This window comes from Lissotriton helveticus, chromosome 3_2, assembly GCF_964261635.1.
Source record: "Lissotriton helveticus chromosome 3_2, aLisHel1.1, whole genome shotgun sequence".
Classification (NCBI taxonomy): Eukaryota; Metazoa; Chordata; class Amphibia; order Caudata; family Salamandridae; genus Lissotriton; species Lissotriton helveticus.
The window spans coordinates 112408518-112425397 of record NC_136062.1 but is presented as its reverse complement, the minus strand read 5'-3'; the positions used below and the strand labels follow the sequence as shown (position 1 = coordinate 112425397).

General features: G+C 53.2%; 1 protein-coding gene across 3 annotated transcripts in view; it reads right to left on the bottom strand.

The window, feature by feature from the left end:
* The window catches only part of PIGB (phosphatidylinositol glycan anchor biosynthesis class B), a 166197-nt gene that overhangs the window by 46023 nt on the left and 103294 nt on the right, over window positions 1-16880 (bottom strand). The gene's annotated exons all lie outside the window — the stretch shown is intronic.

The following is a 16880-nucleotide window of genomic DNA, read 5'->3' as shown; positions in this document are numbered from 1 at the left end:
TACAATTTAGCGTCCACATTCAGCAGGGCTATGGGGCGGTATGAGGCACATCTGGAGGGATCCTTCCCCTGTTTGGGGATCACGGTGATCATAGCCTCGGCCATAGTGCCAGAGGTCTCCCCAGTGGCCGCCATTTCGTGAAGAGCGAGACCAGGTAATCAACTAGCTCAGAGGCAAACGACTGGTAGAAATAGGCGGTGTATCCATCCGGCCCGGGAGCCTTATTAGGTTTCAAGGCCTTGATCGCCTCAAGGACCTCCTCCCTAGTGAAGGGAGCTGTCAGCTGGTCGTTGCTACTAACAGAAACCTGCGGGAAGGAGAGGCCCGACAAAAAGGCGTCCTGCGCACTCGGGTCAAGCGAGTCACCAGCATACAGTGCCGCATAGAACCGGCCAAAGATATCCGCCTTATCTCCATCCCGGTGATGCACCGAGCCTCCCAAATCCTGAATCCCCCCTACATATTCCCTCTCCCTCTTCTCTCGAAGTTGGCGTGCCAGGTGTCGGCCTACTTTGTTCCCTTGAGCGTACGAACCTCGACGTAGTCGTAGGAGGGCAAGCTCAGAGCGATTGTTGTAATGCGCCTTCAGCTTCCCCCTGACAGCCGAAAGCGGGCGAAGTGTCGCGCGCGAAGGGTTCAATTTGTTCCAGACCCTCGAGTTCCGCCTCCAATTTCTCCCGCTCAACCCTCCGCAAGCGATTAAGGGCCGCATTAAGACCTATGCAGGTGCCCCTCAGGGAGGCCTTACAGGCGTCCCAAGCGTTGAACACAGAGGTGTCCGAGCTCGGGTTAAGCGCCAAGAACTCCCGAATGGCCTTCCTGAGTTCCCTACAGGAGGTGTCGTCCCGTACAAGCGCCGCCGGGAAGTACCACTTCCGATATCCATCCCCCCTCGGTGACCACTGCAGCAGAAGTACCAACAGGCTATGATCCGAGACAGAGCGCGGGAAGATCTTAGAATCGCGGACATCTCCCCTGAGGGCCTGGCTCAAAAACACATAATCTATGCGGGAATAAGTATGATGTACGTGGGAGAAAAAGGTATAGTCCCTAGTCTGTGTGTGGACAGCGCGCCAGGCATCTATGAGTCCCAACTCCCCCACCTTGTCTTTAGTCGTGGTGGAGAAAACACCAGATTCCGTCCTCTGGGCCCGGGAACTGTCCAGAGTGTGATCCCACACCATATTAAAGTCCCCCATGGCAACCAGATGGCCCTCAACAAAGCTCCCCATCCTATCTAATAAGCCCTGGACATAGTTATTTTGCTGGGCATTGGGCACATAGACAACCACAAATGTACACAGTCGGCCACAAAGCATCCCTTTGACCATCAACCACCTGCCCTCTTTGTCACCACACACTCCCATTGGCTGGAATTGAATGGAAGCCCGAAATAGCAGAGCCACCCCCCTGTGCTTAGTAGAGGCAGAGGACCTATAGATGAGAGGATACTGTCTATGACGGAGCCGGAGCTCGTCCCTGCGGGCTAGATGGGTCTCCTGGAGGCCCACGACGTCTAAGTGATGGTCCAGCAGATATTGCCACAGTTTTTGGCGTTTCTGCGGGGAGTTAAGGCCTTTTACGTTCCAGGTGCCTATGCTAAGAGGCATAAGGATATGTCAGGCCCCCCCGCTCCGCAGTAGCTAGATCCACAATTCCCTGCATTCCCCAGATCGCGCATCTCCCACACTCTCTCACGACAGGCGTTCCACCCAGCTCACCCCGGGGCAAGTCCCTCCCACACCACCACCCTCCCCAGCTCCAAGATTCCAGCGGCCAAGTCCTCCAGACACAGAGGCTAAGTGGTCTCCCCGGAGCACAATACGGAGTGACAGATGCCGTCCAGAACCTGCAGTACATAACCCGCAACCCATCCTTCCGGACAGTAAGCAGCCAACCGTCGTCACCACCAACAGCCCCACCCAAACACCCTCCCCAGTCAAACCACCCCTTCATCCCCCCCTCCCTCCCCAACCCCCCAACTCCCCAAAGACCCAGGACAAAAACAAACAGAGTCCTGAAAGAAACATACCCTGACGGAAACCCCCCAGGGGGTGTGGACGGGGACCCAACATCGGATCTCCCAAGGCCGAAGGGCGGGGTGTCTTCTCGAAAAGTACATACATAACCCCGGTACCTGAATGTGCGTGCCCCTCCGGCACCAAGGTGAGCTGCCCGAAGATCAGGCCGCCTCAGAGCTCTGCTGTGACGACGTCAGTGTGGCAGAGGCCACCGACGCCACTGCACTCCCACGCTCCTGTAGGCTAGTCGTGTGATCAGGCCTCCTGCGGCTCGCCTCCGGTCCCACTCTGTGCCAAGACGAGGAACGGCGTCTTCTCCGTGGTGAAGGACTTCGATGTTTCGGCGCCGGGGTCTCTTCCTCAATCCCCAGGAGCTCCTCCGCTTCCCGGAGAGATCGAATCTGTGCCAGTCTATTCTGCCAACGGAAGACTATGCGGAAAGGGTGGCCCCACGAGTAGGAGATGTTGTGCTCTCTCAAATAGGCAGTGACCGGGCGAAACTCGCGCCTCTTCTGGAGCGTCGAAGCGGCTAAGTCCTGATAAAGCTGAGGACGATGGTCCCGGAATTGCAGGGAGGGAATGTCCCGCGCCTTCCTAAGGATTCGTTCCTTGAGTTGGAAATCGTGTACACAGACAAGTATGTCAGGGGGAGGGCCCCCATTCCGCCTGGGTAGCCCCACTCTATGGACTCTATCCATTCTGATGTCCTGCAAGTCTTCCTCGTCCAAAATCTGAAGAAAGAGCGCTTGCACATATCCCCTGAGATCTCCCGCTTCGCCATCCCAAGGTACCGCTCGAATGCGGATGTTATTCCGGCGGGAACGATTCTCCAGGTCCTCAGCGTGGGCCTGCAGATCTATGTTCTGTTCCATGAGCCGGAGCACGTCCTGTTGCAGCAGATGGACATCATTGGCCATGCTGAGGTCATGGTCTTCCAGAGTGGCCACTCTTTCCCCAAGACCGTCGACATCCCTCCGCACCTTGCGGAGATCCGAGGCCAGCTGAGCTCAGAGCTCGGAGATATCATCTTTGATGGAGGCGAAGAGTTCCTTCATGAAGGCCTTAATAGCCGGGGCCTCATCTTCAGACCTCCCCGGAGACGCACTAGGGCCGGGGGAGGCCGGGGGCTGGGAGCCCTTAGTCGACCCATCCTTGCCAGGCTTCCCCTTGCGTAGGGAGGTGGCCATCGCCGTCGCAGTCCACCACCGGCGGCAGGTCGAAAGAGCGGTGCGCAGGGGAGCGGAGCTCGCCAGAGCCTGCCGCTAGAACCAGACGGAGATACCGCCCAACGATCTCCAGCCATCCCCCGGCACCCCAATGTCCAAGATGAATCAGGCGTCTCTAGCCTGTAGTCCTCGATGCCCAAGCACACAGGAAATGCACCCCAGGTAGGCAGGCGCGTGGCGGTGTGTTAACAGCAGTCCTGCCGGAAGCCTCAGTGCCAGCCAGGCCCCCTGGGCTTGCGAGTCGATCGAAGCGCCCCCTCCACGTGACGCAGGCCTGCCGCTAGGCCCGGTCGAGGTAAAGCCGCCCTCTGGGTACAACCCTTCTCTAGTCCCGACTACCAGGGAGACCCTCAAAGGGCCCCAAAGCCTCACCAGCCCGTCACAGCGTTTCTTCACCGGATCCCCGGTCGATCTGCGTACTTGCAGCCTGCTCTGTCTCCGTCCTGTAGTAGTGCCCACCGCCGATGGGCCGAGCGCTCGCGCTGCCCTGTGCCTCCTCCCAGCCACCAGCAGCCGGGCCAAGCCGATCAGGCACACTCGGGGCCAAGCAGGGGGCCTCGGATCGCTCCACCCCGTGACCGCCTCTGCTCACTACTGTAGGGGCCGACCGTCTCCCCTCGGGGTCGTCCCAGCTGCAGTGCACTGTCCAGGCAGCCACGCAGAGGGGTGGGCCCCAGAAGCAGCGCAGACCGCCTCGCGGACCAGGCCTCAGTCCCCGGCCTCAAGTAGTCCGCCGGCCGCGCCGCAGGGCCTGCCGGCCGTGGGCGATAGGCTCCGCCCCCTCCCGGGGCTCAAGGCCACGGCTCCAACCGGGTCCGTCCTCGCCGCCGCTTGGCCCCTGCAGCGCCCCGCAGCAAAGATTAGGCGCCACCGAGCTCTACCGTTCGCCGGGCACCACCAGAGCTCCTCGCAGCTCCGTCCGGCGCTTCAGCTCTCAGCGCCGCATAGGCCTCGGGAACCACCGCCAGCTCCGGTCTCACGACCTCGGGTACCAGGAGTGTCGGAGCTCACGCCGCCGCCGGCCACCGCTCACAGAAGGCTCCGGAGCGACCTATAGCCCAGAGGAGCTCCTGGGGTCAACGCTGGACAAGGCTTTGTAAGGCCCGGCGCCGGAGGGGACAAGAAGCACGTCTTACTCCGTCGCCATCTTGGCCACGCCCCCCTTTTTCTTCTTTTTAACATATTCAGGTGCTTAGTGGTGATTGAATTGTCATGAAATCTTTACTAACGGGCAGTGCCAGCTGACAATGTCTTGCTCTTTATCGTCCAGGAGAGGAAATTCTCCCATTCCAGGGCTATTTATCACTCCAAGAACATCTGCAGTGATATCACAGAAGTGTCCTAGGGGCGCAATGGGCGTTTATGGCCTTTTGTACACCCTCGGGGCACTTTGGTATTGTAAATGTCAAGTTATTTGTAGAGCGCACTGTCACCAAGCGGTTTCCTGGCGCTATTACTCATACCACTGAGGAACCCATCCTGGCTTTCCCTGTGAAGTGTCCACTCCTGGGCACCCCCAGGGTGAAGCCAGGCATCCTAGCGCTGTTGGGGCCAGTGTGGAGGTTAAGCAAGCTATTGCCCAGAGTTGCAGCGAGGGGCCCATGATTAGAATAGGCAAAGAGCCGAGAATTGTCAGGTCCGAGGAAATTGAGCCCAAGACCCGCCGAGGCGGGAATTGAACCCTGGTCCCGGGCCAGAGTTCTGCATCAGGGTCTGCCGCTCTAACCATTGAGCCACACTCCTCCATTACAGCAGGCGTTGCAAACGCTTGGGTGTTTGTGGTCACTTTGTAAGCCCTTGGGGCACTTTGGTATTATAGAAGGGGTCACAAATGCTGGTGTGACATTTTCTGTGATACAGATAGCGCTGGCACACATGTAGCACCAGCGTGATCATTAGAGGGTGTTCCCTCATTTGCATGGGGGCACGGCCCCATGCAAATGAAGGAATCACTTTGACTCTAGCCTACAACATATTACCGATGTGGGAGCAGAGGCAACCACCTTTAGGAGGTGCACTGAAAGTGTGCCACAAAAATGAGGTGCACTTCCAGTGCGCCTCCTGAAGGCAGCCCTCTGGAGGGATGAAACTGGGTCCCAGGGAGCCTCCCTGACCTTCTCTGGCAGGCGGATGCAGTGACTCACTGCACCTGCCAGCAAGGAGATCTCTAATTCCTATTAAAAGTGAAGGTGGGTTGTAGCCTGCACAGAGGAACACGGAGCAGCTTTTAAACAACTACTCCATATTTCTCTTGAATACACTGCCCTGTGGGTCAGCACGAATATGTTGATGCCCTGAGTGCAGCGCATTCAGCATAATGGGACGCACTTTCCCTGCTTGCACCTGCTTAAATATGCAGCGTAGCGCAATCAGAAACAGTGTGCCCTATCTGCAATGGGGCCCCTAGTGTAGCACAGCGGAACACAGATAGTGGGCTGTACTAACTGGTTGAGCCTTGCCCTTTTTGTCAGGTTTGGGATTGCTGTAGTCTACCTCTCATAATGGAAGCCTTTCTAGTGGCTAGTGATTTGTAGCACGTGCTTTGTAGGAAGAGGAAATATAGGTCATTTCTGATAGAGACATCCAGCCACAGATTCCTTAACTTCTGAGTTCTACCTAGGCGCCAGTCTGGATTCGGAAATTTTTCAGCAGTACCTCTGCGTGCCAGCGTTGTACAACTCTGTGAGGACATTGACTCCTCCAGTTGTGGCATCAGTGGAGTAATACAAGTCCCCTCTAGCGCACGGATGTCTGTTTTCTTCTTTTCCGCACTACAATGGGGATCTGGAGAAGCGGTTCCTCAGGCCGTTTTCTGGATTGCCTCTTTTTTTAATCATTTGTAACAGTGTGCCCTTTTTTCCTCATGTCTTCAGGCTTTAAGCCTTGTGGGTCTTGTGCACGACATACGTCGGCCACGGATCCTCATTCCGTTTGTATGCGAGGTTTGGGAGAGCACCACAACTCTGAAGATTTCGGCTTCTGTCAGAAGCCAAAGCACTCAAGGAATGCCGGGTGAAACTGGTGGCGCAGTTGACCTGGTCCTCAGAGATTTCAAGCGGCCTTGGTCTTCTCGTTCGGAGGGCCGTTCCAGGAGCCGTTTCCATGGACGTCACTCGGAACCATCGTCGTCCCAAGGTAAACGCAGGCAGTTGAAGTCGTGGCACCCCCCTGGCTTCGCCGCATGGAGACTCCGTCTCTCAGAGCTCAATTAATCATTCAAGGGTTGGTAAAGCACAACTATTCATCTGTGAGTGTCTTAAGGAGCTTGGGGGAGGTGGGGAGCAGATCAGTCTAAATGCTGGGGTTATTCGAAGAACCAGGTCTTTAGGTCCTTCCTGAACTGGGGGCTCCCCCATTCGCAGGTTGAGGAGGCCATACACAACTGCGCCCCACGCCTCCCTGTCTTTCTGGGAGCCGGGGCGTTGATGGCCTAAATGAGAGAATATGAAAACTCTCAACATTTTTGGTTCTCCAACTTCAGTTCTCCACCTTCCTCTGGAGTGCCATCGGACCCCATGGAGATGGGAGGAGCCACGCTGGTGGGTTCACCCTTGGTGTCATTTGAGCCCTCTGAGTCATTGGGTCGGCATCGGCTAACTCCGCTTCGGCGCAGGTGCATTTCCCTTTGGAGTTTCCACCTTCGGCATCTGGCCTCGATCAGTTGGCTCCGGAGTCTACAAAAAGCAATTTTTCCTCTTATCGACGTCAAGGTGTCGGGTGCGAAGTCGATGGAGCCTTCTGTGAGGAAGGTTGTCCTTCCACTTCCCTCTCATGGTTAAGGACTCTGCGGCTGGACTATGTCTATAGCAGAGAATGCGTTACGAAAGGTAAGTAACTTGTTCGTTAAGTTTTCCCATATTTTTTACCTTCTTCATTATCTCTACTTACACAGTAAGGGCCAGTAGTATGACCATGTCATTTTGCAAGTCGTAAATTGCACTCAATTGCGAGTCGCAAAATGACATGCACAACAGTATCTGATAGAGACTACTAGCCCAAGATTCCTTAACGTAGAATTATCCCCAGGTGTGAGACTGGATGCAGAAAATTTTCTTTGCCACAACATCTCTGCGCGCCGGGGGCGGTACCATGTGACTCCGTCCTGACGTCCGCGGGCGTGACGTCAGCAAGGTCACAAGCCCCACCCCGGCGCGCTGACATCAGTTTTCCTCTTTTCCGTGTGCAATGCAAATCCGGATCGTGTCCTGGTCTGTTTTCAGGCCTTCTCTTTCACGCTTTGCGTTTTTGGAACAGTGTGCAAATGCCTTCGGGCTTCAGGACGTGTACCTCCTGCGCACGTCAGATGCCGGCGACGGACGCTCACCTAATTTGTATGTGGTGTCTGGGTGAGCACCATAACTCGACTGACTGCGAAGCCTGTCAGCACCTCAAACCGAAATCACGGCGGGAGCACAGGATGAAATTGTCCCAGCGTCCAACACCCACCTCGGAAGCCAAGAGCCGCCGGTTTCGGCTGCGACATTGCAGAGACTTCAAGGGCGCCGCTCGTCGACTGGTAGGTCCTGCAGCTTGTCTCAGAGGCCCTGTCCTCCTTCGGTGAAGGGCGCGAGTCCCTCCCGGGACGTGCACCCTCACCTGTCGCCACTTTATCCGCCTTTTCCGGGCGTCAGGACGACTAGAGCCCAAATGACAGCCTACGCTGCGGCTCTGCAGGCTTCTTTGGCCTCTCCTCCGGAGACGTCCACGGATCGAGCCGGCGCCTTTTCTGCGCCTTTTCGGCCCCCCTGCTTAGCCGACCCGGCTCCAATCCCGTCCCATCCCCCTGGAAAGTCTGTGGTGGTGGAGATCGACTCGGTGCCACCATTACCCACTCCGGCGCTGCTCGACGTCAAGCCAGCGCCTGTGGCGGATTCCACGACGCCGTGCCGGCGTCGGGTCCTTGAGTCGTTTCCTGAAGAGATTCCCTCCTCTCCAGAGGGTTGTCAGCTGCTGGTTTCTTCCTCTCCGGAGACAGGGCGCCACATTGTTGACTTTTCCCGGGCATCTTCCAGGGAGGGTTCCTCGCCGTCCCCGCGGCCTAAATCCTCGGACCCGCTTTTCCGCAGTTCGCGGTAGGGTCCTCCATCGGCTTCTCCACCCTCCCCAGGGATCCCTCAGGTTCCCCACTTGTCCGGGGGATCCCCCACCATTCCAGGGCTAGCCGCTTCCCCCTATAGCTGGGGACAGACGGCTCAGCTTGCAGCCGTCACCCACGGGGGAATTGCTTTCTCCGCCGCGGAGCCCTACGGAGGCCAGTGTTCGGGCTATTTCCATGGCCGCTGGCATTTTGCGGATGGGTGAACCTGTTGTAGGAAGGTGGAATCTGACTGCATGGTTACCCCCACTTTTTGATGTTTTTTGACTGAGTTTGGCTGGGATCCTGCTATCCAGGGTCCCAGCCTATCTGTTTCCCTCTCTAAATTGATTGCATGTACATTAGGTACACTCTAGATTGGTTACTGGGTTACCCTTGTGAGTCCCTAGTAGATGGCACCTTAGGTACGAAGGGCATAGGTACCCCAGAGGCCTACCAGGGGCTGAAGCATGCATTATGGCACCCCTGGGAAGCCTTCCAAAATGGCACCACAGGTCGGCTCTTGCAGCCTGGGTAAGGTGGTGTAAGTACCCCTTACTTAGATATAGTATACCTATATCTACCTATATATAGACACATATAAACCTATAAGTCACTCCGATGGCAGGCCTTGACAATCCTGAAGGCAGAGTGCTTGGTTTTGTGTAAGAGGGTGCCCAAGCATGAGCTGAGCCCCTCTGCAGCTTTTAGAATCCCTTCCCTATAGCTGTTCTATGATACAGCCATACCATATACTCTTAAGTGCACTATAACCTCGTGGTTAATGCCAACTTTGGAATGGCTGCATCAAAACATGTCGTGTTTGGTGTCAAACACTTTGGAATACTAACCCCCGCCAGTTCTGGCAGTGGGGGTAGCATTCCACCCTTCTAGAGGGAGAAGGCATGTACACACTGGTCTAACCTGTAAAAGTTAAACAGAGCCCCAGCATCACAAAATGGATGCTGCTGCCACAGACACAGGTCTGACCTGCTGCTGGATGAAACTCCGGAAAGGGACGCCTGGACAATAGGTTTCCTGTCCAGGGAGGTGCCAGCACCTCCCCAGACAGGCTTTTGTGTATTGGGGCAGGGTGGGTGCATTCAGTGAATGCTTTCCAGACAGTGCCTGGGGCACACAAGGTGTCCCGTGCATTTCCCAGTTCAAACCCGTTGCTGGGGCACTCAGCCCCAGCTCTGGTGCGAAACTGGACAAAGGGGAAGGGGTGTAACCATCCTCTCCCCAGGTCCTCCCATTGGTGGGACCTTAGAGTTAATCCCTCCCTTAAACTTAGTCTAAACTATAGGACCCCAGTCCCTAGGACTTTAGATTACCCTGGACGAAACTTTGCAACATATATCTTGGACCTTCAACATTCCATTTCGACTGGAAGACGGAAGAAATCTCCCTTGGGGTCAAGGAGTGACCCCCTCCCCCCTGTTCAAACAGGCACCAAAGAAGCATCTTGTCGGTCTGCATTTTCCAGGCTCCCGCCGGATCCCGAAGAATCTGCGACACAGGACACTGACTTCCGGACATCTCCGAGGCCGAAACGAGTCCCCAACCAAGCGGAGACCTGTAGCCATCATGAGAGATGTGGGACCAGAACTCCTGCACATCCAGCTCATTTGCTAGTGTATCGACTTTCCCAAGCTTTCCCGAAGTTGTGCATTGGCCTACTTGTAGACCAAGCCCTGAGCACCTTTTGCACGGAAGTTTGTGGGCCTACACCCCACCAGTGTTACGTGGGCCCGCTTCCTGCATTTCTGCTCGAGGCCCCTTCGCGATCTCTTGTCCGTCGACTGGTGGGTCCCCACAAAGGAATCTTCTTTGTTTCTTGGGCTTTCCTGGTTGCTCCAGACGTGCCCTGACTCCCCTCCAAAGGGTGAGTCTCGCAGACCTTGCTGGTCTGCACCGAAGCCGATCTTTCCATTCTGCGTGGGCTGCTGTTGCTAAGGCTTGTTGGGTCAAATCCGATACCGACGCTGCAGCACTCGACATCCAACGTGGGACAGCTTGGATCCAGCTTCTGGTTGTCGTCGACACCTCCTGGACCTCGTGGCTGAAGAGCCAAGCTTCACCTACATCACCTGAAATCCCCCGACATCGACTGGCATCTTCTTGTCGTCTTCATGGTCACTGGCTAGTGATCCAGACTCTGTCCCCTCTGCTTTCAGGTTCTTCAGATCTCCGATCCACCCTTGGATCCATCCGGACACTCTTCCTCTGGTCGCCTGCAGCACTTCTTTAGGAAACAACGACAAAACCCGACACGAAAAGACACCTAAGCACCCAGCTTCCCTGGGTGAGGTAACACAAGGACGTTGGTGCTCCCGTGGGTCTTGACTCTAGAAGTGTCCAGTACTGAAGGGGTTTTACCGTAGTCCACTCCTAAGTGACCTTATTCTTTAAAATTCTAACTTTAACTTTAGCCATAGAAGTCAATGGTGATTTGCGGCTGTGTTTAGACACTGCACGTGTCCCCCGTGGGTCTCCGGCGTCCCTACCTTGGATGGTTCCTGGTTGCCCCAGCGGATCTACAGGCCTTAGGCCTTGTCCCTATGTTCACAGCGGTACTTATACCACTATCTTAGTATATGGTGTGTGAGTCCCCTCGGGCAAAACGTATACTGTGCTAGTTTACTGTGTCCTACTTAAGTAATTGTATTGTACTTTTGCCTCTAGCCTCATAAAAAGACCAGAGGGGTGTGTTTAGAATAAATACATATATTTTTATATATACCTGGTGTGGTTCTCCTTTCATTTGATCATTCATGAGATTATAGACTGGTAAAACAAGCTGCTTTACATTCCTTCAAGACTTAGCCTGAAGGCTGCTCTCCACAGCTACCACTAGGATAGCTTTCTATAAAGGTTGTCTAAACCTACCATCAATAAGGGTCGTTTGGACTGGTGCAAGGTGCCCACTAGAATAGACATCGTATGCCAGGCCAACTTCTCACACCTGTCACCCCATTCCCTACAGATAATCTCCTAGCAGTTCTCCGCCAGGGCTCTGGTGGACGGGAGATATTCCTTCCTTTTAAAGCGTCGCTCCTTAATTCTCTTCAGGGGGGGTTTGGGGGCACCCTGCCATGGGTGATCCTGTGCCTCAGCTGCTCCTGCATCGCCACCGTCCTGCTCCGCATGACCCTATTTGCCTTGCCTTCTACCCTTTTACTCCAGGCTCTCTTCTGCGGACTGCTTTTCCGTCCTTGCCTATGGTGTTGTTTCCTCAGTCTCGGGAGGCCCGATGATTGGATTCCTGGGGGCGTAACATTATCGCTTCATCCAGTGCTGCCTTGCGGGCGCTCAACACTCTGTGTTTTGGCTAGGGCTACCTCCAGCCTGTGGGATTCTGCAGAGTCCCTTCTTTCTCATGTCTCCCATGAAGGTGCCCACGCTGATCTACGGCACCATGTGTTGGATGGTCGGGAGTTGTCCGCGTATATTCTCCGTGCGGCCTTGGATTTTGCAGATGCTCTCCGTCGCCATGCTTGACTGCGGGATGCTGTTTTTCCTGAGAATATTAGGGAGCATCTAGTTGACCTGCCTTTGATGGGGTCCTTTTGTTTAACACTCATGCGCACTCCCCCATTCAACGTCTCCTTGCGGGACTCCGTCCGCTCCCCTCGATAGTCAAGCTTGTTGATCCTTCGGGGCTTGATGGGAGACGTTATCCCACCTGCTCCTGGAATCGGGTGTGTTTGAGTGGGCCGTTTATATATTCTTTGTGGTTTGACGTGCCTTCAGGATCCCTTGGTTGGCCCCTTTCTTCTGTTGGCTGCTGGTTCAGCCCTTTCGGCAAGTGTGTATTTTTTGGCTGATTGCTAAGCAGTCTGTGGTTCCTTCCGCAGGTCTTATGTTCTTGTTCTCAGATGCAGGATTTTTTCCCCTAAGAGTGGTTCCCATGTTTTCTTTGGAACGTGTCATACCCTAAGTGGGGTACTTGTAGCTATTGTATAGCTCTGTCCTTCGCTGAGTGGGTGTGGACTCCCTTTTGTGGGTTCCTCATCTCTCCTGGTGTCGCTGTATTCCGCTGGTGCGGTTTCTTTGGTCTTGCCTGCGCTGCTCCAAGTTCTGTCATTCATTTTCAGAATCCACTGCATCGCTAGTCTGTGGCGTTGTGCTAGGGTGTTCCACCCCCCTTTTTTGTCCGGCGTTTCGGCCTGGCCCTCTGTCTGGTGTTCCAGGGGAGGTATTTTCCTGTATTCTGGTTGACGGCTTGGTTCGTCCTCCATCTTTCTTTTCTTCTTTTCTAGCTGGTCCCACTTCTTTTTGTGGGTCAGTTTCTGTCCGGAACGGGATCCTTAGGATCGTTCTGGATTTCCTTGGCCTTGCTTTCGGACTGAGCTTGGCTTGGTCTGGGTGCTCGGCTTGTGGTGCTTGCCAACTGCCGGCTGCGTCTACCTGCTCTTTCTGGTCCAAGGCTGGGGGTCCTGGCGTGGGTCTTGTGCTCCTACCTCTTGTTCTGCTGGAGCCTTGCGCGACTGCGTCTTTCTTCTCCCGCCTTTCTTCGCTGTGGGACCGTTCAGCCTTGTCCTTTGTCTCAAGGCTGTGGCCGGTTCAGCTGTCCCCTTCACTGTGTGTGTGTTTTTCGATGGAGGGCTTTGCCTCTGTTTCTCCCTCTTCACCTTGGAGTCTTGAGGTGATTCTTCTTCTTCGGTACTCCTCTGCCGTTGTATGTCCCTTCGGGGCTCTCTGGCAGATGTCCCTGGTATCTTGGCTGAGCTTGGGTTGTCCAGCCCTCCCTTTTCCTCGTCCTTGCTGCCTTCTGCTTGGTGGGGGCTGGCCTGCCCTTCTGTCCCCTTTATACATCCCCTGCTGGGGCTCTGTGTTTCTCCTACTGGGGGGCTCTCTCGGAGGTCCTCCTCCTCTATTCTGGGTATGGCTGGGGCATCTATTCTACGTTAAGGAATCTGCGGCTAGTAGTCTCAATACGAGTTACTTACCTTCGGTAACAATGTATCTGGTGGAGACAATTCTAGCCGCAGATTCCTTCACGACCCACCCTTCCTCCCAGTTCTGCGAGGACCCCTAGCTTGGTCTTCTGCACTCGCCTGCCTCTGGGTGGTTTGTTTTCTGCAAGTGCCCTCTTTCACTTCCTCCCTAGAGGGATGGTTGTTCTGTTTGTTTGCATCTACTCCTTCCTTTCTGGTAATTGTTTGGTGGTTCATGTGTACTTCTGTATCCCTACACCCTGGCGTTTCCAGTGTGGGGCCTACTCATACTTTTTCCCCTTTTTCATTGCCTAAAATTTCTGACTCATGTGCAGTCCTCTGAGTTGGGGTCCCTTGGCTGTGCCTCAGCCCTTCGCTCTTTTCAGGGGATGCTCTCTCCTTGATGGTGTTATCTTAGGGTACTTTGTAGTTACTCTTCTGTTCTGGACTTCTTGTCCTTCACTGTTAATAGACTGTGGTTGCGGGATTTTTCACATATTTTCCTGTCTCCAGGGAGAATGTTGTATATGCTTGCAAGGTTGCTTTGCAGTCACTGTGCCCTGCTCTTCACTTCTATGACGTTCGGTGCCACAGTGCTTGGCACTTCCCCGAGTGGTGCTGTTCCTCACCATTTGCTTCTTTCCTTTCTGTTTGTCTGATTGTGTGCACCCTGTTCCCATAGTCTCAAAGTTTTTGTTGGTGATGGCTCCGCGTTGTGGCGCGGAAAAGTTCTCAGAAGAAAACTGATGTCAGCGCGCCGGGGTGGGGCTTATGTGAGTTTGCTGACGTCACACCCGCGGACGACGTCAGGGCGGAGTCACGTGGTACTGCCCCCGGCGCGCAGAGATGCTGTGGCAAAGAAAAATTTCCGGATCCAGTCTTACGCCTGGGGATAATTCTACGTTAAGAAATCTGCGGCTAGAATCGTCTCTACCAGATTCATCGTTACCGAAGGTAAGTAACCCGTACGTCAGAGACACTGTTAGCGATTCTCAATGGGGTCGCAAATTGCATTCCTCATTAATATTCACGAGGCACACGCAATTTGCGACCCCATTGATAATGGCTGGCCCTCCCAGGTAGGGTGGCCTGCTGGGCTCAGCAGACCTCCAGGTCTGTGACTGCTTTTAAATAAAGCAGTATTTTTTTTCCAAATGTAGCCCATTTTCCTTAAAAGAAAACGGGCTGCATTTTCAAAAAAATTTAACATTTTAGTTTCCATTTTTTAAGGGCAGGTAGTGGTCCTTGGGACCACTGCCTGCCCCTAAAAAATATTTCCCCCTGCATTTGCCAAGGAGAAGGGGTCTTCTGGGGTCCCCTTTACATTTGCAAGTGCATTACCACCCTCTTGAAGAGGGTGGTGAATTGCGAGTATTTTGCGACCACAATTGCAGTCGCAAAAAATTCTTACATAGGGTACCAAGTGGCAATTAGGAAGGGACGCACTTGGAACGCCCCTTCCTAATTGCGAGTCGTGAATCCTATTTAGCGAGTCACAAATAATTTATGACTCGCTAAATAGGGTTTGTACATGGGCCTGTAGGTTTTTGCATGCGCAAACCCGCTTGCGCACACTAAAACTGGTCGGTCATCAGTATAATATTTGCTACTATCATTTTTCATATATTCTGTACTATTTTGGCTTCTAATAGAAGCCTTGTACAACATTAGTCCAGATTTCTTTGGTGTGCTGGTTCAGGGAAAGAGTGAGGGGAACACAAAAATCAAACTTGTTTGTGCTTCCAGACGTGGAACCTCGACGGGAGAGATTCATGGGGAACCTATCAGTTTTCTCCACCTCAGATGGTAAGTTGATATACCTGTACTGCCTGGGGGCCAAGACAAATTATCTATCATGCCTGCCAATATGGCTCTGTAACACAAATATTTGATTCAGTAAGAAGAAAACGCTACTCTGGAGGAGTGTCTCAGCATTACTCTGTTAAGATCAACCAGCTACTTTCTATGAATTAAGCACAAGTAATGCATTTTCATGTCTTTACTGAAATGGCTCTCACAACGGATGGAACGCAGGTAGAGCAGAAGCTTGTACCAAGCCTTTCCTGCCAATACAGATAAGAAACAACCTCCAGACCTAGCCAATCAGGACTTAGGAATCTGAACTGAGAAGGCAAACGTCAAAACTCTGGAGAGGTATAGGGCAAGATTCCTCAAGTAAGTAGGGCCTTGATACATGAAAATGAATACTTTAAACAAAATCCTTTTTAGGTCGAAACCTACCAGACAGCATAGCTGTCTGGTTTGCTAGCAACATCTTGGGAACATTCGGAAAGCTTCCTTGGGAATGCATTCCGCCTATTGCTTACCATTGGCTTTGTGGTTTGTAATAATATTTTCTTGCTTTCTATTTGTTGGATTGAGTGAGGAGATTGAAAAGTGATTTTTTTATTGCTGGTAGCCAGTGCAGTTGTCGGAGGTGTTGCGTGATGTGGCTGCGGCGGGGGATGTCAAGTACTGGTCTGGCTGCGGCGTTTTTGACGTTCTGCTGTTTCTGGGTGATGCCAGCGTAGAGTGCGTTTCCATAGTCTAGTCTGCTGGTGATGAGTGTGTGGGTGACCGTCTCTGGATTCCGTTGGGGATCCAATTAATGTCTTTCAAAGCAAGCTGAGGAACTTGCGTTGATTTGGCGGTTCATGGTGAGCGATGATTCCAGTCTGATACTGAGGTTGTGTGCGTGGTCCGTCAGGTTGGGGTGAGATCTTTCTTGTTGAAACCTAGCTTACTGTGTTGCCAGCTCCTGACATACTTGAGGCTATCTCACAGGATTATGCAATCCTGAGGCAGCACAGACCAACTCAAATGGGAGGGAGGGGGGGGGGGGGGGGGGGGGGGGGTGGTAATTTTAAAACGGCATATCCCATGTACCTTCTCAGAAGTACAGATTGCAGGCTGTGAGGTGGCTTTCTTTTCACTATCTCTATCCAGCAACTGCACTTTAGCAGGATTTTTGATTAATCGCCAGCCTGACTTAGCCTCACAATTCTCAACTGCATTAGCGGACATTCTACCCACATATGCACTACGTTATTCAAACTTTTAAATTCTGGGTGATGTTAATTTGCATTTTGAAGATGTCACATGCTGTCTGGTAGCGTCTCTTATTGAAGAACTAGATTTACTGCAATTCACTCAACTGGCTCAGGTTCCCACTCATAGACATGGCCATACCTTAGATCTCATATTTGCTAATTCCACTTGTCTAAGTGTGCAACCCCCATGCCGATGGCATGGTCAGATTATTTTCTTCTTCCTTTTCAGGTCTCCATGTCTTTCTCTGCACTTACTCTTATCTGTAGACTGTCTTATAAAACCTGGAAATGGTCTAAGGTTGCTTCAGCCGCAGTTACAATGGCTCGGAGTGCCAATCGCCATTCTATTAAGAGATTGTGCTTATTTAGCCAACTCGTAGTTAGTATCTTGGATTAGTGAGGCCTTGAATTGCATTGTGCCTATGAAAAATTGTAGTGCTGCTTACTCTATGCCCTCAGCGGAATAGTTTCGTGATGAACTATCGTCTATAAAGAAGTCCTGCAAACCCCTTGAACATCTATGGCGCAGGAACTACAGTACACTAGATAAAGCTAAATACCTCAAGTCA